Below are 27,002 nucleotides of genomic sequence, written 5' to 3' on the forward strand. Positions count from 1 at the left end.
AGCAGTGAGAACAATGAGGCTAGCAATGAAGGCTGCTCAGGCCTCAAAGTACAGAGAACCTTTCTGGGGGTCGTGGGGGAGTCACATTTGGGGAATAGCCTATAGCACACTCAGTACCACCTTAGCAGGTTGGTGCTGCTGGGAATGATTTTCTAAGACAGGGTTTCTCAAGCTCTGCGCTGTTGACATTTTGGATTAGATACTCCTTTGGTGTCGAGGCTGTCCTGTGCATTGTAGGACACTCTGCAGCATCTCTGGTCTCTACCCACTAGATGGAGGGAGCAGCCCCCAACCACACACTTGTGAGAATCAAAGGTGTCTTCAGACGTTACCCAATGTCCCCAGGGAGGGTAAAATACTCCTCCCCCCATACCCCCTCTTAAGAACCACTGCTTAAAGGAAATGTGAAACCTAAAGGAAAAAATCCACCTATTGTTAAAAGACAAAAATGACCAAAAGTCATTCATAGTAAGGAAATTACGAAAGGGAATTTTACACAGACCTGCTTCTTAGAGCTGAGTTGAGTGAAAACAAGGGAAGGAGAGAATTTTGTGAACATTTTGCTTAACATAAGGTACTTTGAAAAAAATTGTGCTGTATATAAGTTCTGGTACTACTTATGGTGCCACCTCCCCCAATCTTTCCTTTTCCAAGAAAAAATCTGAAAGGCTACGTTACTACACACACACACACACACACACACACACACACACACACAACCAACTAGGTCAGGAAACCAGAACTGTTCCTCACATGAATTCTTCACTAAGGAGACTGTATTTTGAGGAGGTAGCACATCACGTCTCCTGGCCCTTGATTATCCCAATGAACACACAAGTACTTGCACAGGCGAGTCTCGGAACAAGTGTTTAATAAATCCATCCTGAAGTCTTTTATTTAAAACCTCCAGAAGTGCTAGCAGCTTGAGTGTAGAATTTATGTCAAGTCTTCTATGTAGAATTTATGTCAAGTCTTCTAAGTACCACTGGCTCCCTACACCTGCACCTCCTGCCCTTGAAAAATTAGCTGCTTACCTGTAAATTCTGCATTTTAAGCGCAAATTTTACTCTTGCTTTTCCTCCAGGCCTTGTATAGTAGGACAGCAACATGTTTATATTGGATCGTGGAATGACTATCTCCATGTTTCCATGAATATTTCATGTTTTAGACCAGTACTACCCAACAGAAATATAATGCAAGTCACATTTATATAATTTTAATAATATATTTCTAAAATATTATCATTTAACTTGTAATCAATATAAAACTGAGATTTTACATTCTTTTTTATTGAAGTATAGTTGATCTATAGTATTGTGTTAGGTCCAGGTATATAACATAGTGACTTGGTATTTTTGCAGATTTTATTCCACTCTAGGTTACTATAAGATAATGGGTATAATTTCCTGTGCTATACAGTATATCTTTGTTGCTTATCTATTTTACATATAGCAACTTGTATCTGTTAATCCCATACCCTTAATTTGTCCCTTCCCACTTCCTTCTCCCCTTTGGTAACCACAAGTTTTGTTTTCTGTATCTGTGGAATCTAAAAAATAATACAAATGATTGTAGATGCATCTTTAAAAAATATTAATTCTTCCAAAGCTGATGTTTCTTACACCTCAGCACGTCAGTTTGCACTAGATACATTTCAAGCGCTCAATAGCCACATGTGGCTAGTGGCTACTGTACTGGAGTACAGTTTGGGAATCATCTGTGATGATTCCCAAAGTTCCACATATTTCTCCACTATAGGAAGCCTATAAATGATACAATGGGCTCTCTTCTGCCGGGTAGTGGGGGTAACATGCCAGAGCATTTGTCCAACTGGAAAATCATTCCATCAACTACAACATTCTGATCTGTTTTCCAGAAACAAATCATGGTGACATACATCAACCTGAACTGACTGGATTTTGTCTGTTTACCTCTGAAACAGATTGATGTGCAGCTGTTCTGGAAATGCAGATGGCAACTGGGAAGGGTACCTCAAGATAATTGGCCCTTGCCGTACAAACTCAAGCAGGGGGCTTTCTAGCCGTGGTTGCATAGTCCCAGATAAGTCACAATTTTATAACAAAATATCAGAATCAGAACTTTTCAGTTTATGAACACAAGGTAAATTTTGGAAAGGCAATCCTTATGAGTACAAAATTAAATAAGCCTTTCATACACATCTCTGGCTGTTTATTTGTTCTCAACATGGCTTTCCTCTTGAGGTGTTATCCCTGACCTTGGCTCACAGGGGTCACCGGTTGACTGACCTTACTACCCTGGTCAAATGCCTCAGTCTTTACTATCTTTAGATCCCCGTTTTGTTATCTGGACACCTTCTCTGTTCTACTTATTCCTTCAAGGTACTTCAGATCATGAGGGAGAAAAAGCATCTTTTCACTTGGGTTCCAGGGAGCCTAGAATGTAAATGACCCTGCCCCCTCCACCTTGTCCATTTAAAATTTATATTCAAGTGCCAAATGACAAATTTGCCAACCGGATTTCCTCTGGCTCCTAGGAAGCTCAGAGCCAAACTGGCGGGAGCCTAAAGCATGAGGTCTAATGGTTTGGTTTTATATCCTGCTCTCTTCTTGCTGAGCTTTTATTCCCTCCTCTAATTATTGTACTGTTTGCCATTTGTTTATAAGCCACCCCAAGTCATTCTGGGAATGTGGTGGGGGTATACATAGATATAATAGTCTCTTTATAGCTTGTCCTAACAATTGAATCTTTCAGATATTGACTCAGATACTGAGTGAAGTTATTCCTTAAAAGAGAAGTTGAGGGAGGCACATTCTAACCAGCTTCATCTTACAAAGTGTCACAGATAAACCATACCGTGTAAGTTCCATAAAGGCAGGAATCATCCATCACAGGACTTAACACACAAGGGAAACACAGTAGATATTTACCAAATTATATAAATATTTGTTTGTGGAACCTCAAAAAAAACCACATACCTTAGTTTGGAATATTCTCTTGAACTATAAAGACCTGTTTTAAAAAAATATATATTTATTTATTTAATCGCACAGGGTCTTAGTTGTGGCATGTGAACTCTTAGTTGCAGTATGCATGTGGGATCTAATTCCCTGACCAGGGATCGAACCCAGGTATCCTGCATTGGGAGTGCGGAGTCTTATCCACTGCACCAGCAGGGAAGTCCCAAGACCTGCTTGCTTTTAAGAAACAAAAACTACTTGTCTTTAAAAATGGGAGTATGCACATTCTTGAATCTAATTATATGACTCAATCTACCTGAACTGACATAGTGATGGCACTACTGCCAATACCAGGCAAGTCACATCTGGGGAGGTTAGTGACTGGAGTTGTTACATAAGATTTGACATTTTCAGTGAAACCATAACCATTGAATAGAATTATATTCCAATCACATTTTCTTTTATAGTCATAAAGATTCTCTTCATGACCATAACTCCTCCCTTGGAACTAATAAATCCTCTGAAAACATTTCATTCAGCTCCAGATTTGCTTCACTTCTCCTCTTTTGCACCTGAGCACAAAAGAATGGCCTGGTAATTTTAATAGTCATGCTGGCCATCTTTTCACTCTTGCTTTAGCTCTTCTCAACATGCAGGCATGTGCTATGCCAAGGAGGGCAAGTTGACTGCAGCCCTGGGACTGGCTGCAACTCACTTTGGTGACCCTGGGCTGTACTTAGTCAAGGTGCTAGATAACTCTGTATTGCCACGGTACAGGGAAGGGAGTTGGGGGGAGATGGAACAGGTTAGGTACCACACCTGGAAGCACAAGGAGGCATCTGAAGGCACTGCTTCATCCTACAGGCAAGATGGCCCAAGGGTGGCCCATCGTTTTTTTTTTTAAGGAAATAACATCTTATTTAACTGTTTATTGCTTTAATTTTTTTTTTTTTGGCCACACTGCGCAGTATGTGGAACTTCCCCAACCAGGGATCGAACCAGGGTCCCCTGCAGTGGAAGCTCAGAGCCTCAACCACTGGACCACCAGGGAAGTCCCCATCCCTCTTTTCAAAAACACCCTTGAATATCCCCAGAGAAAAAGTAATCCATGTGACTTATGCATCAAGCTTTGAGATTAACCCAAACCCAATTACTCAGCACCTAGAACCTCACTTAATTCCCTGTTTTAGCCAGTATCGGCCAAAGCCCTTCTAAATTTTGTTGGGTAACAATTTTCTCACTTCATTTTCTGCTACCATGTCGCCACTAGTATACATTGTCAAGAGATGCAGAGAAGTGCCAGACCGCTCACACCCTGCCAAATGGGATTGAAAATGCAGCTGGTAAGACAATGAGTATGTGCTGTTGCCTGAACCATCCATAAAGAGAACCTGTACACCCTTGATAGGTGAGCATATACACTGATTGTTTCTTGAGTATTTACTTGTGCATGAGTCACTTACATGACCCCAAGGTAATTTTGATGTTTTTGCCACTCTAATCTCAGTAAATCATTCAATTACTGACCTAAGACTGTCTTCCCACAGATTTCATTGGAAATGTCATTAAGATGCCAGAAAGGGTAAGTTTTTAAAGCCACGTTTATTGAAGTTGAATTTACATTCAGTAAAACTCACTCCAAAATTTGACAAAGGCAAACAGCACCATAATCAAAGTGTAGAGCAGTTCTTCAACACCCACCCCCGACCAAACCCTATGCAACAAAGTCCTCCCTGATCCTTAGGAATCCACTGATCTGTCAAAGGGGTCAAACTTAATCATCAAAATAACCTATTATAGGAGAAACTGTAAGCACAAAAAAACAAGTCTTTAAAAGGATAGTTTGAAACATACAATGTTTAGAATAGTCAAAAGTATGGGATTTAGAACTAACCTTTGTAAATTCAAGCAGCTGACAGTTTTCTTAAGATAGCTGTATTGATAGAATAGCTAGTCTAGTTACTATGTTGAGCTGCAGGCTGGGGCTGGCTGGCAGAAAAATGATTGTAAATAGTTTAAATGGAGTTGAATTCTACAGAAATTCTCTATGGGGCAGATATATGGCACCTTTTCAAAAGTCCTCCCCGGCTACCACCATGAAAGGGACAGTAAGCGAAAACCTCTACTCTGTATATATCAATCGTCACATGTTCAAATACACCTTGTCTCCTCGAAAAGCTTTCAAGCACCAGCCCTGTAAGAGAAGTATCACAGTAGGTAATTAGAGCAGCAATTACTAAATAAGATGCTATTAAGAAAATACAGTGTCTAGACTATGTTCACAAAAGCAGTGCAGGTTAAGGAAAATGAATTCCCCAATGTACTACACATTGTCAACACAGGCATAGTAATGTTCTGACAAAAAATGAAAAAAAAATTTTTTCAACTCAAAATCCTAGTTTACTAATGCTAGCAATTCACCCTCTGCCTCTGGAAGATTCTAACTCAAAATGGCCACCATTGCCAAAGATAAACACCTTGAAAGATTAGATGCCAATCACTTAAAAATCCTCCCCACCCCCAACAACAACCTTTTTCTGGGCATAATAAAGTATTACCTATTTACTAGAGCCCCCCCCCCACCATTTTATTTAAAACATACTTTTTAAAGGTGGGGAGGGGTGTGATTATACTTAATAAATTCCTACCTATCAAGTTGGCCTCAGGTAAATCCTTTAACCCATCAGAGCAGAATATCCAATCAGATTAGAGTTCTCATCCTTGGCCAAGAATTCTATTCGTATTTATTAACTCAAGCCAAATTCTTTCCATTTGGTCCATACCTGTTTGCCAGCATCTTGAACTGGACTGAGCCTGGTAGGAAATTGAGAAAAACAATGTTAAGAATATCATATGCTAACTTTTTATGGTTTTGTGTGTGTGTATATGTGTGTGTTTGGTAAAGAGTCTTTTATTGGGCTACCTACCAGCTACCTTTGATGAATAAAAAGCTACCTTTAAGTAGAGTTCCTTTAAAACAGCTACATTCTCCAAACTTCCTGACACTGGGAATCTCCCGTCATTTCCAGCCAGGAGTAAAATAAGTAGTGAACTAAGTGCCAATACTCTGGGAATCCATTTTACAGAAAGCCAGCAGTCACCAACCTTCCAATCTCCCTGTTACAGTTGCATGGAACATTATCAATTTGGAAAAAATAAACATTACTAGCAACAGTATTTACCTAGGAAAGAGGGAAATAAACTTTAACATTAAAAAAAACCAAAGGAAGCCTGAGACTTGCTTACCCAGAGGCAGAGCCCAGGGAGTGTACAACAGTCCTCAGCACTTGCTCAGTTTCCAGTCCTTAAACAGACACTGGCTCAGGCTGCTGCTTCCTTGACCTGCTGCCTGGCTCTCTCAGCCCATGTCCCTCTCCCAGAGGCAACCACTTGGCTCAGCAGGAATCCCCAACATCTAAACCAATTGTAAGACAGAGCCTGAGCACTGCATTTCTCTCTGTGGTAGTGCCATTCACCAGAGATCCAGGTAGTCGGGGCAGGGAAAACTGTGCTCCCACCCCATATATATGGCTGGAAAGGGGGTGCCTAGGACAGTTTGCAACGCTGCTCCTTGTTTCCTCTTTAAAAGCAGGATAAAATTGATGTCCCATTTGGTTTCCTAATTAGTAAAATAAGTTATTTTCTGATCAGTAAAACGGTCTTTCACCACTGAGGCAAATATGTAAAACACCCCACAAGCCTCACATTTCAAGAGATTACTAAGCGGTACCAATGATACCTATAACGATTCCTTCATTTCATTCGCTCAACTCTAAATTTAGATCTCTACAAATTTTATGGCATTTAGAGAGTAATCCTTTCTATAGGAACGTATAGCAGTAAAACACAGTAAAAATGCCCACTGATGCCGAAGAGAGCCACACCGAAACTTAGAAACTCTTTTTTCAGACAAACTTTCTCTAGGGCAACCCTTCCTCTTTATCCTGGCGGACACAAAACCCCAACAGTGCCGACTTTTTCCCAGGACAGACAACCATGACGAGCCTCACAGCCTGAAAATGTTGGAAGAGGGTCCCCTGCTGCATAACGCACTGTCAGTCCTGAAAAGTTGGGGGAGAAAATTGCTCCCTCATTAAGGCTCACAGTAGTTAACCGCTTCCGCAAGACTCAACGCCAGACCTTTTAAAGAGCCCAACCGCCGGGAGAAGTGGCAACTGGAAGGCACTTGTGGCAGGGGAGTGTCTGTGTGGGCGAAATTCCCTCCGTTTCTCGCCAACACCGGAATTAACACTGCTCTGCTCTGAAGCTTAAAAGTGTTTCAGGCTTGTGATCTTAACCCACTTCCTAAACTGGCCGTTCCGGGGTCGTCAGAGCCACCGGGCGGGCGGGGGCCCCCGCGTGCGCCTAGAACACGGACACCGTCCCGGGCTCTGCGCCTCCGTCCTGGGTCAGTTTCATTCTCGAAGTTTTGTTTGTTTGTTGTTTTCTTTTTTCATTGCAAAGGAGCTTGAAGCTCCCTGTGGCCTGGATCCCTTGGGCGTCGGGGTCACAGGTACAGAAGGTGCCGGGCGCCTCGGTCCCTGGGAGGAAAAGGGGGTCTTTAGGCGCCAGGAGGGTCATTCCCGGGGAGGAAGGGTCCCCGGCACACTGAGGACGTCCCCGCCCCAGAGGGGCCCTCACAGGAGCTCCCCTGGGGGCTGGGAGGCTTCTCCCGAGGGGGTGCCGAGCTCCGCCCCGACGAAGCGGGCCCGGGGACAGGAGGGGCGCGCGCTCCCGGTAAGTGCCACTGGAGAGACCCCCAGGCCACGTGGCGGGCTCTAACGTCGAGCTGGTTGGAAACCACTTACCGAGTCGTGCGCCGAGGCCGAAAAGGGAGGGGAAGGGAGAGACCCAGTTTAAGAGGGGCCTGGGCGGTCAGCACCCAGCGGCAGCCAACCAAAAAGTTGCCCCAGCGCCCCGCCCGGCTCGGGACCCGGCCCAGCACCAGGCCCAGCACCCGCCCCGCCAGCGGCGCGCGGAGGCCCTCGCGCGTCCCCTGCCGGCGGCCTGGGGCAAGCGGGGCAGGCGGCGGCCGCCCGGGTCCTAGCCCGGGCCTCGGGCCGACCGACCGAACTTTCGCCTCAGAGCCCTTCCTAAGCGTGGTGTCCATTTACCTCGCGGCAGGTTCGACGGAGCTCCTGGCACCCTAATAATGTTAGATATTTATGCCCGTCTCCCCTTCCCCCACCTCAAGTATCCCATGTTCTCCCCCAGGGGGGTCTGCAAGCCACTAGAAGTCCCCAGCCTTGCTTTTTTTAAAAAAACTATTTTTTAAAATGAATTTATTTATTTTTGGCTGCGTCGGGTCTTCGTTGTTGCACGTGGGGCGGGCTTTCTCTAGTTGCGGGGCGCGGGGGCTACTCTTTGTTGCCTTGCGCGGGCTTCTCACTGCGGTGGCTTCTCTTGTTGCAGAGCTCGGGCTCTAGGCGCGCGGGCTTCAGTAATTGTGACTCGCGGGCTCTAGAGGGCAGGCTTAGTAGTCGTGGCGCACAGGCTTCGTTGCTCCACAGCAGGTGGGATCTTCCCAGACCAGGGCTCGAACCTGTGACCCCTGCATTGGCAGGCAGATTCCTAACCACTGTGCTACCAGGGAAACCCCGAGCCTTGCTTTTATATTTGGTTTTATCCTTAATCTGTCCCTGGAATTTTGAGATTTGAGGCTTCCTAGGTACTGGAGCACTTGAGAGCACTTTTGGTTGGAGGGACTGTATAGGGCAACAAATATTTACTGAGTGCCCACTCAGCGGTAGGCACCGTGATCCGTGCTGTGAAGTTGAATGAGAAACTGCCCCTGCCCTCAAGAAACATAAAGTGATAAAAGCCTATGCAACGTGCCAAGGGCCTAACACAAAGCCACGAAGCCCAGCCTGCTAAGGGGATCAGGGAAGGCTTCCTGGATGAGGGGTATACCTAGGCTGAGTCTAGCATTACTAGCAGGAAGTTGGCTTCACAATATAGAAGCCAAGAGAGTTAAAGAAGGATCATAGAGTAGAGGGACTTTTAGATCATACAGAGCTTCTGGTGGAGTAGAGCCCACCTTAGGGTGTTCTCCAAAAGCAGGCTTGTCTTGATCATGGAATGTAAGCTCCATGCAGACTTGCTTTCCCAGTCTCCTGGATCCTCTGAATTCAGCATAGTGCCTGGAACATATTCAGGTAAGTGGGAAATGACTCCAGGGAAAGAGATTCGCCATTGAGCCCCTGCAGTAGTTGAATATTCATACTATAAAACTCTTCGAGGCTCATAGTGAGGATAGTGGTGGGGTCTTATCCCAGAATGTAGCTTTTTTGGGTCACCTTGAGTATGAATTTATCCCTGCATTCCCGGCACATGGCCTAGAGCTTGGTGCACTGTCAGTAATTGATAAAACCTGCTGTCTTTCCTTTCTTGGTGTGTATTTGGCCTGCCTTTCACACACGTGATGAACTACTTGTAGAACAGGCATCCCGAGCCCCCGGGAGGTGTTGGGCACTTCTCTGGTTAGTTTTGCTGCTGCTAGAGGGGAGCCCTCACTCCCGACCCCGGCTCCCCATGCCATGTCTCTTTGTGGAGGAACATCTGTGGGATAATGCCCTGAGCTTCTGTCCACCCTTTCCTCATTCCCTTCCAGCAGAGGAAGGCATTTCAATAAAATCCTGTTCTAACATGAATTTGGAGAGCATGCAAACCGGGGTAGGCTTGTTGGCATCTGTCCTCCACCTGTTTCCTGTTTTCAAGATTCTAATGTTCTCTGATGGGAGGGGGAGACGGGGGTAAGAAGTGACCATTTGGAATCCATTGAGGGTTTTCTTGGTTCAGTGTATAGTCACTCGGGAACATTAAGTGTCACTCCCTTAAACTTTGTGCTTTTTCAATGGTCCAAACTGAATAAAAGATAGTATTTCTTACTAACCCTGCAATAACATGGTCATGCATTTTACTCATTTTAAATTTTTGGCCCGCGCGTATGTTATGGCAGGTGATATCCAACGGCTCATCTTTCTCAAAGAAGAGCAAGTCCATCAGAAGGCTGTGAGCTGCGAAGATTCGTGTTCTTTTTCTTCCCTCGCTTCCCAGGATCAGTATAAGGTAATGGTGACCCAACGTCCAGACGGGGAAAGGGAGTAGAACAGACTCAGCTCTGAAGTCACTATCTTGTCAGTAGTAAAGCTAACACCTTCATTTCCCTTCTGTATCTTATCTTGAGTTGGTTCTGAAGGTGGAAAGGGAAGAAAGCACATTATTTGTCAACCTCCCCCAACCCTTATTCCCAGGAGATCCTAAGACTCATTTGTTCTCAATGGACTAACATCACACACAGAGCTGGGACATTCACTCTCACAGATTAATTGGCCCATCCATTTTCTTTTGTCTCTGTGTTTAGTGCGCATTTTATTGTGTCATTGTAGAGTCAGGAGATAAAGCAACTGCAGACATCATTTATGATTTAAACGGCAGTTCCAGTTGGGAAACATTTTAATTGGCGTCGTTGGGCCATTTGCCACATGCAGGTCTCTGCCCAGCAGCCTGCCTTTTCCAAGCAGCTGTAGGCTTGTTTTCAAGCCAGAGAGAATGTCTGCTCTCACGGAGGCCTATTGGTTTCATTTGCCTAAATAGAAGTGGATGATGGCTGAAATGTGGCTGATTTTAGCAATCAGAGGGTGTACAGGTAAGCATCCTGGAAGCACTGGGATACAGGTGTGCTTGTTTCTGACCCCTTACATCGGTACAAAACAGACTATTAAAACAATGCCCTCTCGATTGCCATGTACTCACTGCCATATTTAACATGAATAACCAACAAGGATCTACTGTACAGCACAGGGAACTCTGTTCAATATTACATAACAACCTAAATGGGAAAAGAATTTGAAAAAGAATAGATACATGTATATGTATAACTGAATCACTTTGCCGTACACCTGAAACCAACACAACATTGTTAATCAATTGTACTCCAATATAGAATAAAAAGTTAAAAAAAAAAATGCCCTCTCAGGTTTGTTGCCTACAGACCTGAGCCTTGTTGTTCACAAGACTTCTAGGAAATATAGGAATAAAGGTATAAAATACATTTCTATTTCGTATTTATGTTCAGTATATCTAATATATCACCTTTTTTGATAAGCATGATCTAGTTGTAAAACAAATAAATAAAAACATCCTTTAACTCCATATTCTTCTGCAACTAACCCTTCATTTCTTTTTCTCTTGAAAAAGACTCCTCAAAAGCACTGTCTTTATTTGTCTCAACTTCCTCTCCTCCATTCTTTTCTGAATCAAATTATGTTGGGCAGCCTCTGAGATCGTCCCCAATGGCCCCATCCTCCTGCTCTTCATGCTCTTGTATAATTCCCTCCCCTTGAGTGTGGACTGGACCTGTTGAATTTCTTCCAATGAATAGAATACAGCAAAAATGATGGGACATACGAAAAGATGCTCCCTGTTTTATATCACTAGGGAATTGCAAATTAAAACAGCAATGAGGTACCATTATATATCTATTAGAATAGCTGAATTCCAAAATACTGACAACACCAAATGGTAGCGAGGATGTAGAACAATAGGAATTCTCAGTCGTTGCTGGTGGGAATGCAACATGGTACAGCCACTTTGGAAGACAGTTTGGGACAGAGAATAATTGCAGATGAGCTTTGTTTAGTTGTATACTTATGGGATTGTTCAAATCAACATTGCCAAGTTTAAGTTTCAAGAGGTAGAAATTATGACCGCTTAATTTCTGCATATAAATTCCAGGCTGCCTGAACCTCATGTAGGAGGTTGCTAATACATGCCTTTCATACGAATGATGATAAATATGTGAAGCCACTTGACTGCAATGTCCTTTCTGATTAACACATATTTATGACCCACATTTGGAAGCCTGGAGATTGCTGCCAGGCCCATCCAAATCTGTGCTGGGTAACTGAATGCAGCAATGCCACAGACAGCTTCTCCTAAATCATGCTTTAAGCTTTAGAAAAATGGTAATGGAACAGTGCGTAATCCTTTTGGTCTCTCCAGCGATGTACTTAAACATGTGTTTCCTTCCTGCCCTTTGCCGTGACTAAACATCTGTGCAACCATGACCGTACCATCTTAAAGGAAAGCAACAGATCCTTTTAGCTTCTCTTGCTGTTCATCCTGTGTCCTCTCTCCTCTCCTTCCCAAAGTAGCCTTCGAGTGGGGGGCAGCAGCATCACAAATGCTCAGTCGAGAGCAGAGTCAGTCTAGATTTTTTCCATTGCTGATCTGCGTTCCCTTACGAGCCCGTGTTCTGCTAGATAGGGCTCGAGGTGCCAAGGGGGTTTTACATTTTAGTCGAGTCAAGTAAATTTACTCAGATTCAATCATTTAAACAGGCTTTTAGGGGGAATGTTGAGTCTATTTTTGTAGAAAGACCCCGTCTTTCTGGTTTCTGATCCCCTTCCCTTCTCTCCATGGCGCCTGGCGAATGCATGTGGGGAGGTGCTTATGGCCCAGGAAGGGAGGCAGATGACACAGATGGATCTTCTGCATTGCAGCTGGCCTTTGCTTGGACAGTGACCACTGTAATGGGACTGTTTCTAGCCCTGGTCTTCTCCGGGGTTTGCTGTTGAAGACCTGGGACCTGGTCACTCATGATCATACTTGCTTGTGGCTTGGCCAGGCCTTGGGAATCTGCCCTGGTCAACTCCAATGGCACCTGCCCTGGCCACCCTGTTCCAAGCCCAGCCCCCTCCCCCCACTGCTTTCTTTTTTTTTTTTTTTAAATACCACCGCTTTCTATAAAATAGAAATAGATATATCTATAATAGAAATAGATAGCATGTATCTATTTATCTATCCATCTATCCTTCTCTCAGCTGGCTTCTAAGTCCCTTTCAAGATGATTTACGTAGAGGTCTCCTGTCCTCTTCTCTATCTCTGTCTGTATCTCCCTCTCCATCTCCACACCCAAACCTAAACCCATATCCATACCTGTACCAATCTATGTCGATTAAAAATATGGACTCTAAAATTCAACTTCCTGGGTTCAAATCCTTGTTCTGTTACTTATTACCTGTGTGTACTTGGACAAGTTACTTAGCCTGCCTATGCCTTGGTTTCCTTATTTGTAAAATGGGGATAATAATAGCACCTACCCTATAGGTTGTGATAAAAATAAAATGAATTACTATATGGAAAGGGTTTAGAAATGGATCTGACACGTGGAAAGCACCACCTAAGTATTTGATGCTTTTTAAAAATTATTGATTGCCTCCCCAGCAGAATATAAAGTCCATGAAGGCAGAAACTTTGTCTGTCTTTTTTACTGTTATGTCTCTTTGTCCATCGGCAATGCCGGACCCACAGCGGGTACTTAGTAACTATTTGTTGGAAGAATGAATAAATGAATGTATGGAGAAGCAAAAAAGAACAACACAATCTATTTCAAAAACTGTTACCATCCTTTCACACTCCCTCTAGCAAAAGTTGATGTCCCTCTAAAGGTGACTTCCTCCTCTTTAGGGTTCTCCTATCCTCTGGGAAGCTGAGAACTAGGTTTTAGCTTTTGTTTTTGGCTGTACCACATGGATTATGGGATTTTAGTCTCCCGACCAGGGATCAAACCCAGGCCCTTAGCAGTGAGAGTGCAGAGTCCTAACCACTGGGCCACGAGGGAATTCCCTTGGTTTTGGTCATTAATGGAACTTTCTATCACCAAACTACCTTATCCCAGGGCCTCTGATCTTTTTTTTTTTTTGCGGTACGCGGGCCTCTCACTGTTGCGGCCTCTCCCGCTGCGGAGCACAGGCTCCGGATGCGCAGGCTCAGCGGCCATGGCTCACGGGCCCAGCCGCTCCGCGGCATGTGGGATCTTCCCGGAACGGGGCACGAACCCGTGTCCCCTGCATTGGCAGGCGGACTCTCAACCACTGCGCCACCAGGGAAGCCCAGGGCCTCTGATCTTGTTGGATAACCTGGTCCTGGGGAAAGTCTCCCCTCTTGATCCTCAGAGGTTCCTCCTCTTTCTTCACAAAGTTTTGGCTACTTCCTCACATTGATACTAACACTATTCTTTCCTGCTCCAGGTGGAGTAGGGGGTACTTAGAGTTATCACATCTTGCACGTGTGTGCGAGTGCGCATGTGCGCGTGTGTGCGCGTGTGCGCATGTGTGCGTTGTGTGTGTGCGCGCGCGCACGCGTATGTGTGTGTGTGTGTGTGTGTGTGTGTTAGTGAGGGAAGGCAGAGGATAATGAGCAGCTGTCACAGCTTAAAAGCAGCCATTTTCCCACCCTGCCTTCCTTCTTCCTCCTGCGATGGTATCCTTCTAGTTTCTGGCCTTACCTTGCCTGGCTTGAGAGAGAATTGGAGCCGGTTCTCCCCAGAGTCCTGTGACATTAACCACTTAGCTCTCCTGATGCCCTAGGTCCTGCGTTAGTAGCGGGAGGCTTTCATTTCAAGTAAGCCCCAGATCACTCCATTAGTGGTGGGAGTTGCCACTGATGGAAATGAGCTTCCTTTTTGGTTAAGAGGCTCAGAATTCAACTGAATGTGAATGTGATGAATTCTACTCTCACCACTCTTTTTTCTGCTGGCTTTCCTTTCTCTGTCTTGGCAAGACACACCCCTTTGCAGGACTGGGTTCAAGATGACTTGGCTCTTTAATTTTTAAACTAGGAGTTTGTAATCAGCCCACAGGGCATGGAAGTGAGCCCCACGTGTAGTAGGGGAGGGTTTGACCACCATCTGGTCCCACCCTAGCGAAGCGTTAGGGCTCTACCTTCTTGGGCATTAAGGGTGCCAATTCTCTTAAGGGGTGTCCTGGGGCACCCAAGGTGAGCTCACACATGACAGTTTGGAAAGGCTCAGCAAAGTCTTGGTGCACGCATGGGTTTTCTTCTGCTGGAAAAACCACGGGCATGATGCAAGCCCCTGCTGACGGAGGCCCTCGCCCTACAGCAAAAAAGGAATGATTACATCGACTTTTCCATCCACGTGCTCCCAAGGGCGTAGGCTGGTTTGCAGATGTTGGCCTGCTGTTTAGGTTCATGTGGCCTGAGCTGGAGAGGCCCCCCTCTTCTCGTTGCCAGGGTTTTATATTGTTAATTAATTGGTTCTTTTTAAGGCATTGAGAGATGGGTTCTCTGGGAGAAAGATATATAAAATTTTCTGCCATTAAGAGAACATTTTTCTCTTCTGAGGGATTGCACATACTTGCTACTGGGAGAGATTTCCATTAGAAGATGGAGTAATGGTTATTTAATAAGACGTTACTCATGCCAGCTTCTTAGCTCTCTGTTGAGGTCACTTATGTTTCAAAAGTCTGAGTGGTGGAGAATCCCTGCCCCTCCATCTCCCTGTCTTAGGAGGGGCAAACAGAGGGTCTTCTGTGGTGGAGCTCTGTGGATGTAACATGGCCACTGCTTCCCATCGGATGAGGTGACCCAACCTTGTCTTTTAAAAACCAAAACTGCTGACTGTGTTGCCTTCTAATTTCAACGTTGCTTTCTTCATTTGGCGTCCTGAAAGGGGAACTTCCAGTAGAAATGTTACTCTGTAGCAGACATGCAGTAGAAGAGAGAGAAATGTATTAGTGATGTTGAAGAACCTTTTATATTTTTGTTCATCTCCCTTAGTTTTATTAGAAACAGAAAACAGGATCTTAGGAACTCTGGTGGCCATGTATCCCCTGACGTGTACTGTGTATGTTAGGAAAGTAAATAAAATCAGGGAAATGGACTCGAGAGAGATAGAGGAGGGGGGTTCTATGTTAGACAGATGGTCAGGGCATGCCCTTCTGAGAGACAGTATTTCTGAAGAGACCTGAAGGCAATGAGGGGCTGAGCCGCGGGAGGAGCATTCCAGGCAGAGGGCACAGGAGTGCGAAGGCCCCGAGCTGGGAAGGTAGGAACACGATGATCTCCTGATAGGATCCCTGCAACCCTGTGCCCCAGAGCAGGCCCTCTTTCCACTAAGTCAGGGTTCCTGGCCCCCATCTCTGACTTCCTTCCCCACCCATCAGACCTCGTCCGGGTCTCCTGGAAGCCGGGCCTCTTCCTCTTCTTCTCTCTCCCAGACTCCACTGCTTTGGTGTTAGCTCTGTACCCTGGTCCCCCTCTTCTCCCCACACCTGATTTCACTAAAGCACTCGTGGAAATTTTTTCTAAATACCTGAAGTCGACTGTTGCCATTTCTTTTCGCTTCAGCCGTAACAATCGTGCTTCTCTTTGAAGCGGTGTGATTCTCTACACCCACAAGGCAAGGGGTGGGAGGTAGACATAAAGAATAAGAGTTGGGGCTTCCCTCAACCACTCCCTCAACCACTGGTGGCGCAGTGGCTTCCCTCAACCACTCCCACTTCCCTCAACCACCTCAACCACTGGTGGCGCAGTGGTTGAGAGTGCGCCTGCCGATGCAGGGGACACGGGTTCGTGCCCCGGTCCGGGAAGATCCCACATGCTGCGGAGCGGCTGGGCCCGTGAGCCATGGCCGCTGAGCCTGCGCGTCCGGAGCCTGTGCTCCGCACAAAAAAAGGAATAAGAGTTGCCACTTTGGCATTTCACCCCACTCTCCACCCTTAGTGCCTGAAGGGCTGGTGTGTGTACCTTTACGCTGACAAAACTGTCTTCTGAAATTGGGACCTGTGACTTTCCAACTTCCACGAGCAGCCGCTTTGTTCTCACTCCTCATATGATTCACGTGCAGAATCTGACACTGTAAGGCTTCCGGAAAGTGCCTCACCGACTAACTGGTTGACTTGTTAATTCACAGTGTGTACATTGAACGCCAGCCATGAGAGGCGCTGCTGCAGACCCTGGGTATGGAGGTGAATTACACGGTCCCCGTTCCAGGAGGATTTATAATCCCAGGGCGGTCACAGCCAGCCATGGGGCAGTGGAGCCGACAGGAGGTACTGAGGGAGTGCATGGAAGGGGCCCCTCGCCCGGCTTGGGGGCTGGGCTGCGAGGGTCTCCCTAGACCTCTGAGCGCAGGCGTGCTCTGACTAATTTCACACAGCCCCGGTTCTCCCCCTGCCTGAGCTTCCTACTCCACCTGGCTGCCTCTGTCTCATTGTCCTAGCCTCTCAACTGGGCATTGAAAAGAATTATTTTATTCAAGTATAGTTGATTTACAATGTTGTGTTAGTTTCTGGTCTATGGCAAAGTGATTCAGTTACACATATACATACACATTCTTTTTCATAGTCTTTTCCATTATGGTTTATCACAGGATATTGAATATAGTTCCCTGTGCTATACAGGAGGACCTTGTTGTTTGTCCCTCCTATATATAATAGTTTGCATCTGCTAATTCAGTTGGGCATTTTATGTGAGTCCTTCTCTCTCTGCCTTCTGTCCCTTGCAGATCTTACCTTTTCTTATGACTTCTATGCTGGATGAGGCCCACGTCCCTGTCTGGGGTCTCTCCTTATCTCCAGAGCCAGCCTCTGACTCACCTGCTCTCTCCAGCACCTCACTTTTGCGCTTCTACAGTCTCCTTTCTTTTGACTTAATTCCACCTCATTTTTGAATTCACCCTGACTGAAGTTTCCATCCTGGTTTAAAAGGGTTGTTGGAAGAGAGCATGTGCCATGGGCACTGGGCCTCCCCGTCTGTTCCTTCTGAGAACGCCAAGAAGGCAAGGCCCTGCTGGCTCTTCGTCCAGGCCATTATTCAGGGTTATGTGTGCAGCAAGCGACCTTCAGGGAAGAGGCAATGCCTCCTCCCAGACGAAGGTTTGCTACTGCTCACTATGAAAACAATGAATCCCTCCAGGTCAGTGTTCCTCTCCCATGGCAACCCTCTGCATGTGCAGGCATCCTGGATGGGTCCTTTGCGTCATCATTGTGGGATTCGGGGGACATGGGGAACCACTGCAAACCAACACAAAGCTCTGGCTACTTCTTTTGCCACATGTAATAAAATCCTCAGTCTCTGGCCAAGAGGCTCATGCTTCTTACCAGTGTCCATGAAAGAGTAACTTGCAAGCTTGGAAATGGGGTAAAACTTTAGACCCTGCACAGTTTTTAACAAGTGTTATCTAAGCTTCTAACTCCAACCTACCATTTGATGTCGCCAGGTAACCAGGTTGCTTCCTATGTCCTGAATGGTGCTGAGCACTTTTTTTTTCTATTATATCCTCCCCACCCCCCCCCCGCACCCCGCAACTACCACCATTGTTGGCCTGCTTCAGTTCTCTTCTAGGGTTAAGCTGAGTATTCTCCAATTATTTCCTGTCCTGGCATCCTGCCCCTTAAACTCAACTTTGAACATTCTCTAGGAAACCCAGTGTGAGCTGTTGCTCAGATTTCCTCTGATCTGTTTACTTGTCTGCCTGCATGTCCAGGCCCTGGTGTGGCTTAGGCTGCCTAACTGGACTCTTCCACACTTGCCCAAAGGTCCCTAAGTCATCCCTAATGCCTTGACCTGGAACTAGCAGTCACGGCAAGTAGTCCTGCCTTTCAGTTGGCTAATAATAAGAGCTGACATTTATAGAGCACCTACTACGTACCACCTGAGACTCATCCAAGAGTTCGTAGCTAGTGAGAGCTGCAAAGCTAAGGTTTGCCCCAGCAGTCTGATTCCATGTGCTATAGTGCCTCCTGCTGGGAGGAACTTTCATTCCTATGTCTTGCCCTCATTTCTAACTCTTGACCTATCTTGATTAGAAAGGAAACCATTTTGGGACTTCCCTGGTGGCACAGTGGCTAAGACTCCGTGTTCCAAATGCAGAGGCCCCGGGTTCAATCCCTGGTCTGGGAACTAGACCCCATGTACATGCCGCAACAAAGACCCCATGTACATGCCGCAACAAAGATCCTGTGTGCTGCAGCTAAGACCTGGCGCAGCAAAATGAAAGAAAGAAAGGAAATCGTTTTAAAATGCTATTTGGTCAGTTACCTGAACAACTTGTCAACCTCCATAATCACTCTATGAAATCAATATTTTTAAATAGCAGTGTTTCTCAGGGAAGAATCTGACAATGAAATGAGAACTTAATTTATCAATAGGTCAATGAGGAAAGGTCTGCAAATCAAACCTATTATATCTTGGCTTTAATCCAGTTTTTGTATATTTTTATGAAACAATGGACAGTATGGTGTATATATGAAGTTCACTGGCCTTGAATTTTAAGAGCCTGGATCTGTTAAGTCTTGCTAGATGGCCTTCACCTCTGGGGACCTCGCGTTTTCCATTTGTAGAATGAAAACCAGAAGATCTTCAGGTTTGTGTTCAGATGTGATTCTGTGTCTAACAAAGCATGTTAACTCTCCCACAATAGCAGAGCCCTTGTTCCAGGACTGTTATATTCCTCTTTTCCCTCTTTCCTTTCTTTTGTTTTTCCCTCCCTTCCCTTCCTTCCCCTTTCTTTGCTATTTGTGTTACTATCACCAAATATCATCACCCAAACTTGAAATCTCATAGCTGATTTGAATTGCCGCCTTTCCAGTCAATGTTTCGTTCAATAGGCCATTCACATCCTTACTTTCATTTCCATTCCCAGTGCCATGTTCAGTTTTATGTATTTATCACCTCATATTTCCACATCTACTTTTTCTGCTCTGTTTTCTCTTCTCTTCCAGCCTTTGTCCATCTTTAGACATATTTTGTATATAGCTGTAACCCAGGTGCTCATAAAATTTTGCTTTATCCTTGTATCAGTTAACAACTCTTTAATCCTGTTGCTACACGGTCTATGTAATCTGTGTTTTAAAAGGCTGCACACCTGTGTATGGCAGCACTGACAATGATTCTTCTGCTGCTGAACATTGAAGTTGCTTCCAAGTCTCAAATCATGCTGCAATGAGTATTTTGGTGAGCTATTTTCCAGTTAAATTCTTTAGTTGCAAGAGACCAATTCAGGTTATCGTCAGCCTTTTTTTTTTTTTTTCCCCCTTGGCCGCACTGCACGGTGTGTCTTGTGGGATTCCCCGACCAGGGATTGAACCCGGGCCCTCAGTAGTGAAAGCACGGAATCTTAACCACTGGACTGCCAGGGAATTCCCTATCGTCAGTCAATTGATGGACTTTTGATGATGATAGAGGGAGTGTCACAGAGAGGGAGGAAAGGCGAGGGGCCCAGGGAAAGGAATGGACTCTGTAGCCAGGTGGGCCTCTTCTGGGTGCTTCCCTCTGGGTGGGCTTCATTTTTCTCCCATTGCCCAGCTTCTTCTGTTATTCAAGCCCCATGGTGGGAGAAGATGGGTCCCTTTGCTCTTTCAACATTATATCTCTATCTTACAAGAGTTTATTTTTGACTGAAGTGGAATCTCTTTGTCCCAGTTCCAAATTCTGGGAGAAAGACTCCGACTGGCTCTTTTTGTGTTGGGAATCTATGCTTTGTCCATCAGCTGGACCAGTGGTGGGTCAGACTGGATAGAGCTGCTGGCTGCTGGGGACCCATCCCTATAGGTGGGGAGTGCAGCTAGGATGATCCGTAGTGAGCAGATACCTCCCTTAATGCGTCCATCCTTTCCTTAGGGTAAATTCTGAGAAGTAGAACTCCTGGATCCCAGGGCATAACCATTTACCTGGTTAGTATCATCAGTTCAGTCCCAGTGAACAGCAGGCCATGGTAATTTAAATAAGCTGGTGTTGCCACTGGGATAATAGGCACCCACTGTGAGCAGGCTGTAGGCAGCAAGCAACTGCACAAGGAGCCACACATTTCCTCAGAAAAAAGGCATTGAATCTTTCCCAGTTCTGCTCCATAGAATACTGAGGAGAAAATGTTTAGCTTGAAAAATTTAAACATAGGTGTTGGCTACATTGTCTGGTTCTTGGAGAAGTTCAACATGAAGTTCCCTTTCAGGGAAAACAAGAAACAAAAATAAAACCTGCACTCTGCTTTCCAGCCCAGGTGAGCCAGTGTGGGTGTGTCTTTTGGTGCTATTCTGATTGGTGGAAGCCAATACTTTGAATATCGCCCTTGAGTGAAACTCCTTTAGAATGTCTGGGTGTTAACTAAATTGCTTCTTGATGTGTCCAACAGGATGATTTACCTGCAAAATGTACTAATACCAAGGAGTCAACCTGTTAGATGGGTTATTAAACTGTACATTGAAGTGAGGCAGAATGGCTATTAAATGCAAAGGTTTTATGTATCATTATTACTGTGTGGCACCCCCTCTGACAGTCATTAGTGACTGGATTAGAAAACAGAAGCGCTCAGGAAATAATTTTATTTTAAATCAAAAATAATATGGGGTAAGACGCAGCTTTCTTTGGCACTCAAAGGGAGACTAAATCTGCCATGAGATAACTCCTATTTCTTTTTTTTTATTGAAGTATAGTTGATTTACAATGTGTGTTAATTTCTGCTCTATAGCAAAGTGATTCCATTTTACATATATGCATTCTTTTTTATATTCTTTTATATTTTTAAAAAATTTATTTTTTATTGAAGTATAGTTGATTTAAAATGTGTTAGTTTCAGGTGTACAGTAAAGGGATTCAGCTTTATATATATATTATGTATTATATATATAATATATATGTGTGTGTGTATATATATATTTATTTATTCTTTTTCAGATTCTTTTCCCATATAGGTTATTACAAAATATTGAGTATAGTTCTCTGTGCTATACATTGTTGTTTATCCATTCTATATATAATAGTTTGCATGTGCTAACCCCAAACTCCCACTCCATCCCTTCTCCACCCCCCTTCCCCTTGACAACCACAAATCTGTTCTTTATGTCTGTGGAGATAACTCCTATTTCTGATTGTTGGTAGAGGATTCTGATATAGGTGACAGTCATACTTGCCAAACTTTTATTTTTATAGTGGATTCAACTTAAGTAAGTCATGTTCCATTTATCATCTTGTCTAACCCTCAAGATAATTGAAAGGTAACCAAGGCAGGTAATCCCAATGTTGCAGATGAGAGAGCCAAAACAGGAGGGTTAAGTGACCTACTCCAAGTCAAACATTAGTGAGCAGAAGACTAGGATGAGAACTGCGTGCTCCTGATTTCCCAGCCCCTGATTTCCCACTACAGTCTTTATGGTTACATAGTTTGGTACCTAGCCCACTCTTAACCATCGAGTCAAAGTCTGAGTACACACGGTTGGACACTGTTATTAATTTTCAGGAATTTAAAGGAAATCTGAGATATTTGGCTTCACAGGGGACAAGTTAAATATTTTATTCATGAAAAGTATGACTATGCATCTGTAAATAGGGACGCTATTTATGTACTGATCTGAAACAATTGCCAAGAAATATTCTTAATACTTTTTATTTTGACATATTTTAAGACTTCCAAGAAGTTCCAAAAATTGTACAGAGAGTTCCCGTGGGTCAGGAACTCTCTCTTCACCCAGCTTCCCCCAGTGATAAGATATACATAACCGTAATCCATTGTTAAAACCAGAAAGTTGAGATTGGTACAATACCATTAATTTAAGTAAAGACTTTATTTGGGTTTGTAAGAAATATTTTAAAATAAAGAAAGAAGGTGAGATAGTGTATATTATGCATCCTATTTGTATATTTTTAAAGGGGTGAGGAGGATGTGTGAGTTTGTGTTTATTTGTTTCCATATGCGTAGAATATCTCTGGAAGGATGTATATGAAACTAGAGACACTGGGTTGCCTCCAAGGAGAAGATCTAAGCAGCAAAGTGTAAAAGAAATAGAATTATGCTCTTTTGTACCAATCCATCTATTTTTTAAAAAGGTAATGAGAAATCTTTTTATGTGTTCATATAAAATAATCTTTAAATTACATTTTTAAGGTAAGTAAATCTGACAGTATTCCATTTGCAAAACATATGCATAGATATCTTTCGAAGAATATATAGGAAATCGGTAACATTGATTTGCTTCCAGGGATAAAAATGGGCAGCAGGGGACAGAAGCAGAGGGAGACCTTTCACTGAGTACCTTTTGTACCTTTTAAATTTACACGATGTGAATTTATTTCCTTTTCAACAAAATTAAGAAAACTGAAAAAATTAAACCCTAAAAATAAATTGCTTTTACCTTGTAATTTTTTTTTCCTCTAAAATATTCAGTAGCTTTCTAGCTACTCTCTGGCTAAAACCCAAATTTCTTAACGTGACATTTACGTTCTTTTTATAACTTGGTCTCATTATTTCCTGCCTGGAGCTTCTGTTCCACCTAAATCGTTTTATTACTCTCTCTTTCCAAATCCTGCACCTTCTGGCATTTCTTTATTCTTGTCTCCCTCTTCCTCAGCCATCAGAAACTAGCTCAGGCTCAGTTCTGTGACGTTCCCCCCGAAAAATCCAGCCCTCTGTGGCTTGTCTCTCATCCAGATTTCCATAACAGTATACTGTCTGCCCTACACATTTGGCTCTTATCCCATACTCTCTTGTCTTTCAAGGGTATGTGCACTCTGTCCCCAAATAAGATTCCCAAATCCTTGCGGGCAGGAGCTGAGAAGGACAGTTTTCTGAAACTCCCTTTTCCTGGCAGAACCCTACACTTGGTAGATGTCCCAGTGATGCTATTTGGCTAATCTCTTCTTTGCAGAAATTTATTCCATGCATATGCTCGCTTGATATGCTTAAGAATCCCAAGCTGTATCATGGCAGTAAGAAATTATCTATCCACCCAAAACAGCCTAGCAGAAAAAAAAGAGGACAAAGTAAGAGTTAAAAACTCAAGAAAGCACATGGTGTTTGAATACTGATATATTTTTAATATACCATTTCTGGAAAACCAGATGCATGCTAAATTTTTTTCCTCTTTTTCATTTTGGTGCATATATTTGGCTGCATTTTGGAAAATAGGCCCTGTTTTCCTGGTAACCATGGTGAATTAACTAGTTTTTCTGATATATTATCAATTAGTTCTTGCAGTTCTTGTTTTGGGGAAATGGCAGAGTTGGATTCAAAGGTTGACAAGTCTGCTGTCAGATCCACGTGACTTCTAACTCTGTGTCCTTTTTTTTTGCGGTACGCGGGCCTCTCACTGTTGTGGCCTCTCCCGTTGCGGAGCACAGGTTCCGGACGCGCAGGCTCAACAGCCATGGCTCACGGGCCCAGCTGCTCCGCGGCACGTGGGATCTTCCCGGACCGCGGCACGACCCCGTGTCCCCTGCATTGGCAGGCGGACTCTCAACCACTGCGCCACCAGGGATGCCCTGTGTTCTTTTCTTTATAGCAATGGATATATGTTAGGCTCCCTCCATGGCACAGCATTGTATTCAGATTTAATGGGCACAAAGTATAAACTCTCTTCCTTGAGGAGCTTACATTCTGTCGCAGGCTGTATTAGTCTTTGTGCACTCTGTAGCTCTGTATGTAGTAGGTGCAGCCAGTTCCTGAAGGCTGTTGATAGGTAGCCTTAGAACTAGAGAAAAAACTTCTGAAAAAGATTGATCTTTGAAACAGAAACCAGTAAGAACGAAGACGCAAACAACAAACAATAATAGAAATAGCTTACCTTTGCCTAAGTCTTTTAGTTAGGCCCCATATTTCAAGCATATTATCTCTTCAACTTTACAGTAACTGACTGAGGTGGATATTATTGTTATCTTCTTTTGCAGATGAGAAAAGAGACTCAGAGAGGTTAAATAACTTGACCATGATCACACAGCTAAGTGACAGAGCCAGGATTCAAATGCAGAGCTTCTGCCCCTGGGTCCCTGTGTTTAACCTTGATGTGATGTTATTGTTTTTCCAAAGATTAGTCACATGGACAAGTAACTTATTAATATACTTGTCTTACTCTCTCTAACTAGATCACAGAGTCTCTAAGTGGAAGGCTGTACCTCATTTTCTTATGGGTCTCCACACATAATTATCCATAGCACAAGGAGCTGGACATTGTCAGTACTCAATACTCCAGAATGAGTGAATGCATAAAAACAATTATGGCTTATAAATGTTGTGTTAATAAGACCATGATGTTCAGATTCAAAATTCAACAAACCAACTACACACCAAGCAGTGTGAGAGGTGCAAAGAGCATGAAGTTTTGGAGGACTGGAGATGATGTCCATGAAGGGCCTGGCACAGGGAGGTGCCCAATACATGGTACTTTTATTAATACATTAACATGATCTAATTTTCCTTACACACCACCCTGTTAGGTAGTATATTAGTCTGCTCAGACTGCCATAACACAACACCACAGACTGGGTGGCTTAAACAACCAAAGTTTGTTTTCTCACACTTCTAGAGGCTCAAAGTCCTAGATCAAGGTGCTCTCTTCTCACTGTGTCCTCACATGGCCTCTGTGTGCACGAGGGTGTCTCTTTCTTTTCTTATAGGAACAGGCCCTATCAGATTAGGGTCCACTCTTAAGACTTCATTTGATCTTAATTACCTCCTTAAAGGCCCTCCACAGGGGGTTGAGGCTTCAACATATGAATTGGGGGGAGGGGGACAGAATTCAGTCCATAACAAGTAGTTATTCCCTTTCCATTTTACAGATGTGGAAATAGACATTTAAAGGAGTGGTTCCTGTTTTTCTGTGAAGCCTGGCTGTGCTGTCAGAAATGTCTATCACCCATATTTCTGTAGGTTTCCTTCCTCTTAGCAACTTAAAGCGTTCAACCATCTAACCCTCTCTAGAGGTTTTTTTCCTAAGAAGACAGAGTTAGTATTATCTTTTCTCTGGATGTTGCTGGTGAAATCCTGACAGTTGATTTTTTCCCCTGAGTTTCTCACCTTCATGCCTTCACCTCTCTTCTGTTATTTTATAATTAGCTGAGACCATGGGGGTTATCATGTAATTGATTAGTTCCACTTTCTTCTACATTACAGAACAGGAACCATGGCAAGGCCAGGCTTACCAACTCTGGAATAAGGCTGGGGAATGGAAGGCTGTTCAGCCTACAGCAAACTCCAGGTGGGACTATCTTATTGCGCTGTCACCGGAAAGCCTGTGTGACTTCCCTGGTAGTTCAGTGGTTAGGACTTCTCGCTTCCATTGCAGGGGGCATGGGTTTGATCCCTGATCGGGGAACTAAGATCCCAGAAGCCCCACGGCAAGGCCAAAAAACAAACAAACAAAAACAAAACAAAACAAAAAGCCCCAGAAAGCATGTTATTCTTTACCCGAGGGCTTTAATATCATTATAACTCAATATTCTCTACTTCACTGTTTCTGCCTACTTGTACCTTCTGCCGCTTCATGTCTTATATTCTCTCTATCTTACCAGCTTTAGTCAAATTGTTATTTCTATCTTGAGTTCAAAACTCATTTAGGGAGAGTCTGGTTGGTTCAGCCAGTCAGCATCCCTTTGGGTCACTGACCAGCATTTGGTCTAGTCATATGTGTTGCTTCAGTACAATGGAAAGAATTCTTTTATCTATCACAGCATGAGGAAAATATTTTTTGAGAATATACAATTTCTTTTCTTCTGGTCCTGTGTTTACTTCTCTTCTATAACGCAGTCTAGTGTCATGGTTAACATTCAAGTTCCGGAGTAAAAGCATCTGGGTTTAGACACTACTTCCACCACTTACCAATTCTATGAACTTGGACAAATTTACTTCACTTCCCTGTGCCTCAGTTTTCTCAAAATGAGATTGTTAATACAGTCCCCATCTCACAGAGTTGAGAGGATTCAACGAGTTAAGGCATGTGAGCAAGCAGTGCATGCATATAGCAAGCACCCAGTAAGTATTAGTTATTTCTAATTGGTTGTCTGAGTGTAGTTGCCCTCTTGGAAGGAGAATGTCAGTTCTTTTGCCAAGAATATCTCTAATCATAAATTTACAAATAAGCATTTTAGATACCTGTTCTGTGGCTGATTAAGTAGCATAATTAACCAAGGCTGTTAGTTCCTGATGACATTCATTCAACAATTCCACAAGTGTTACATATACAGTAACTTTTGTATTGAAACACTTAACACAGGCAGAGTAGACAGGTTGTTATTATCATGATGATGAGCTAAGCACAGGAATATCCAGAAAGCTAGGGGAAATTTTTATGTGCCATTGGGCACCTTAAGAATTTAAAAGACGGAGCACTTCTGGTTTGGAACTGCTCGATTTAAACAAATTTTTGCTCAAATAAACTAAAAAAAAAAAAAAGAATTTAAAAGAAAATATGATGTATCTTGAGGGTGAGCCAGGAAAGTCATCAAGGTCAAAGCCTTAGAAATCTCTTACAGCCTTAGAAATCAAGAAGT

The 27,002-nt window shown here is 43.8% G+C and overlaps 2 long non-coding RNA genes across 2 annotated transcripts; one reads left to right on the forward strand and one right to left on the reverse strand.

Moving 5' to 3' along the window:
• Positions 1-4,539: 4,539 nt before the first annotated feature.
• Positions 4,540-7,773, reverse strand: LOC309966121. The gene is made up of 3 exons (XR_014326433.1): positions 7,748-7,773; positions 5,588-5,753; positions 4,540-5,133 (listed from the first exon to the last, which is right to left on the reverse strand). It is a non-coding gene; the product is annotated as an uncharacterized lncRNA (long non-coding RNA).
• On the forward strand, positions 6,904-25,712 carry LOC309966122. The gene is made up of 3 exons (XR_014326434.1): positions 6,904-7,347; positions 9,898-10,007; positions 25,627-25,712. It is a non-coding gene; the product is annotated as an uncharacterized lncRNA (long non-coding RNA).
• Positions 25,713-27,002: the final 1,290 nt, after the last annotated feature.

This window comes from Leucopleurus acutus (genome assembly GCF_964270905.1).
Source record: "Leucopleurus acutus genome assembly, chromosome: 9".
In the NCBI taxonomy this organism is placed as follows: Eukaryota; Metazoa; Chordata; class Mammalia; order Artiodactyla; family Delphinidae; genus Leucopleurus; species Leucopleurus acutus.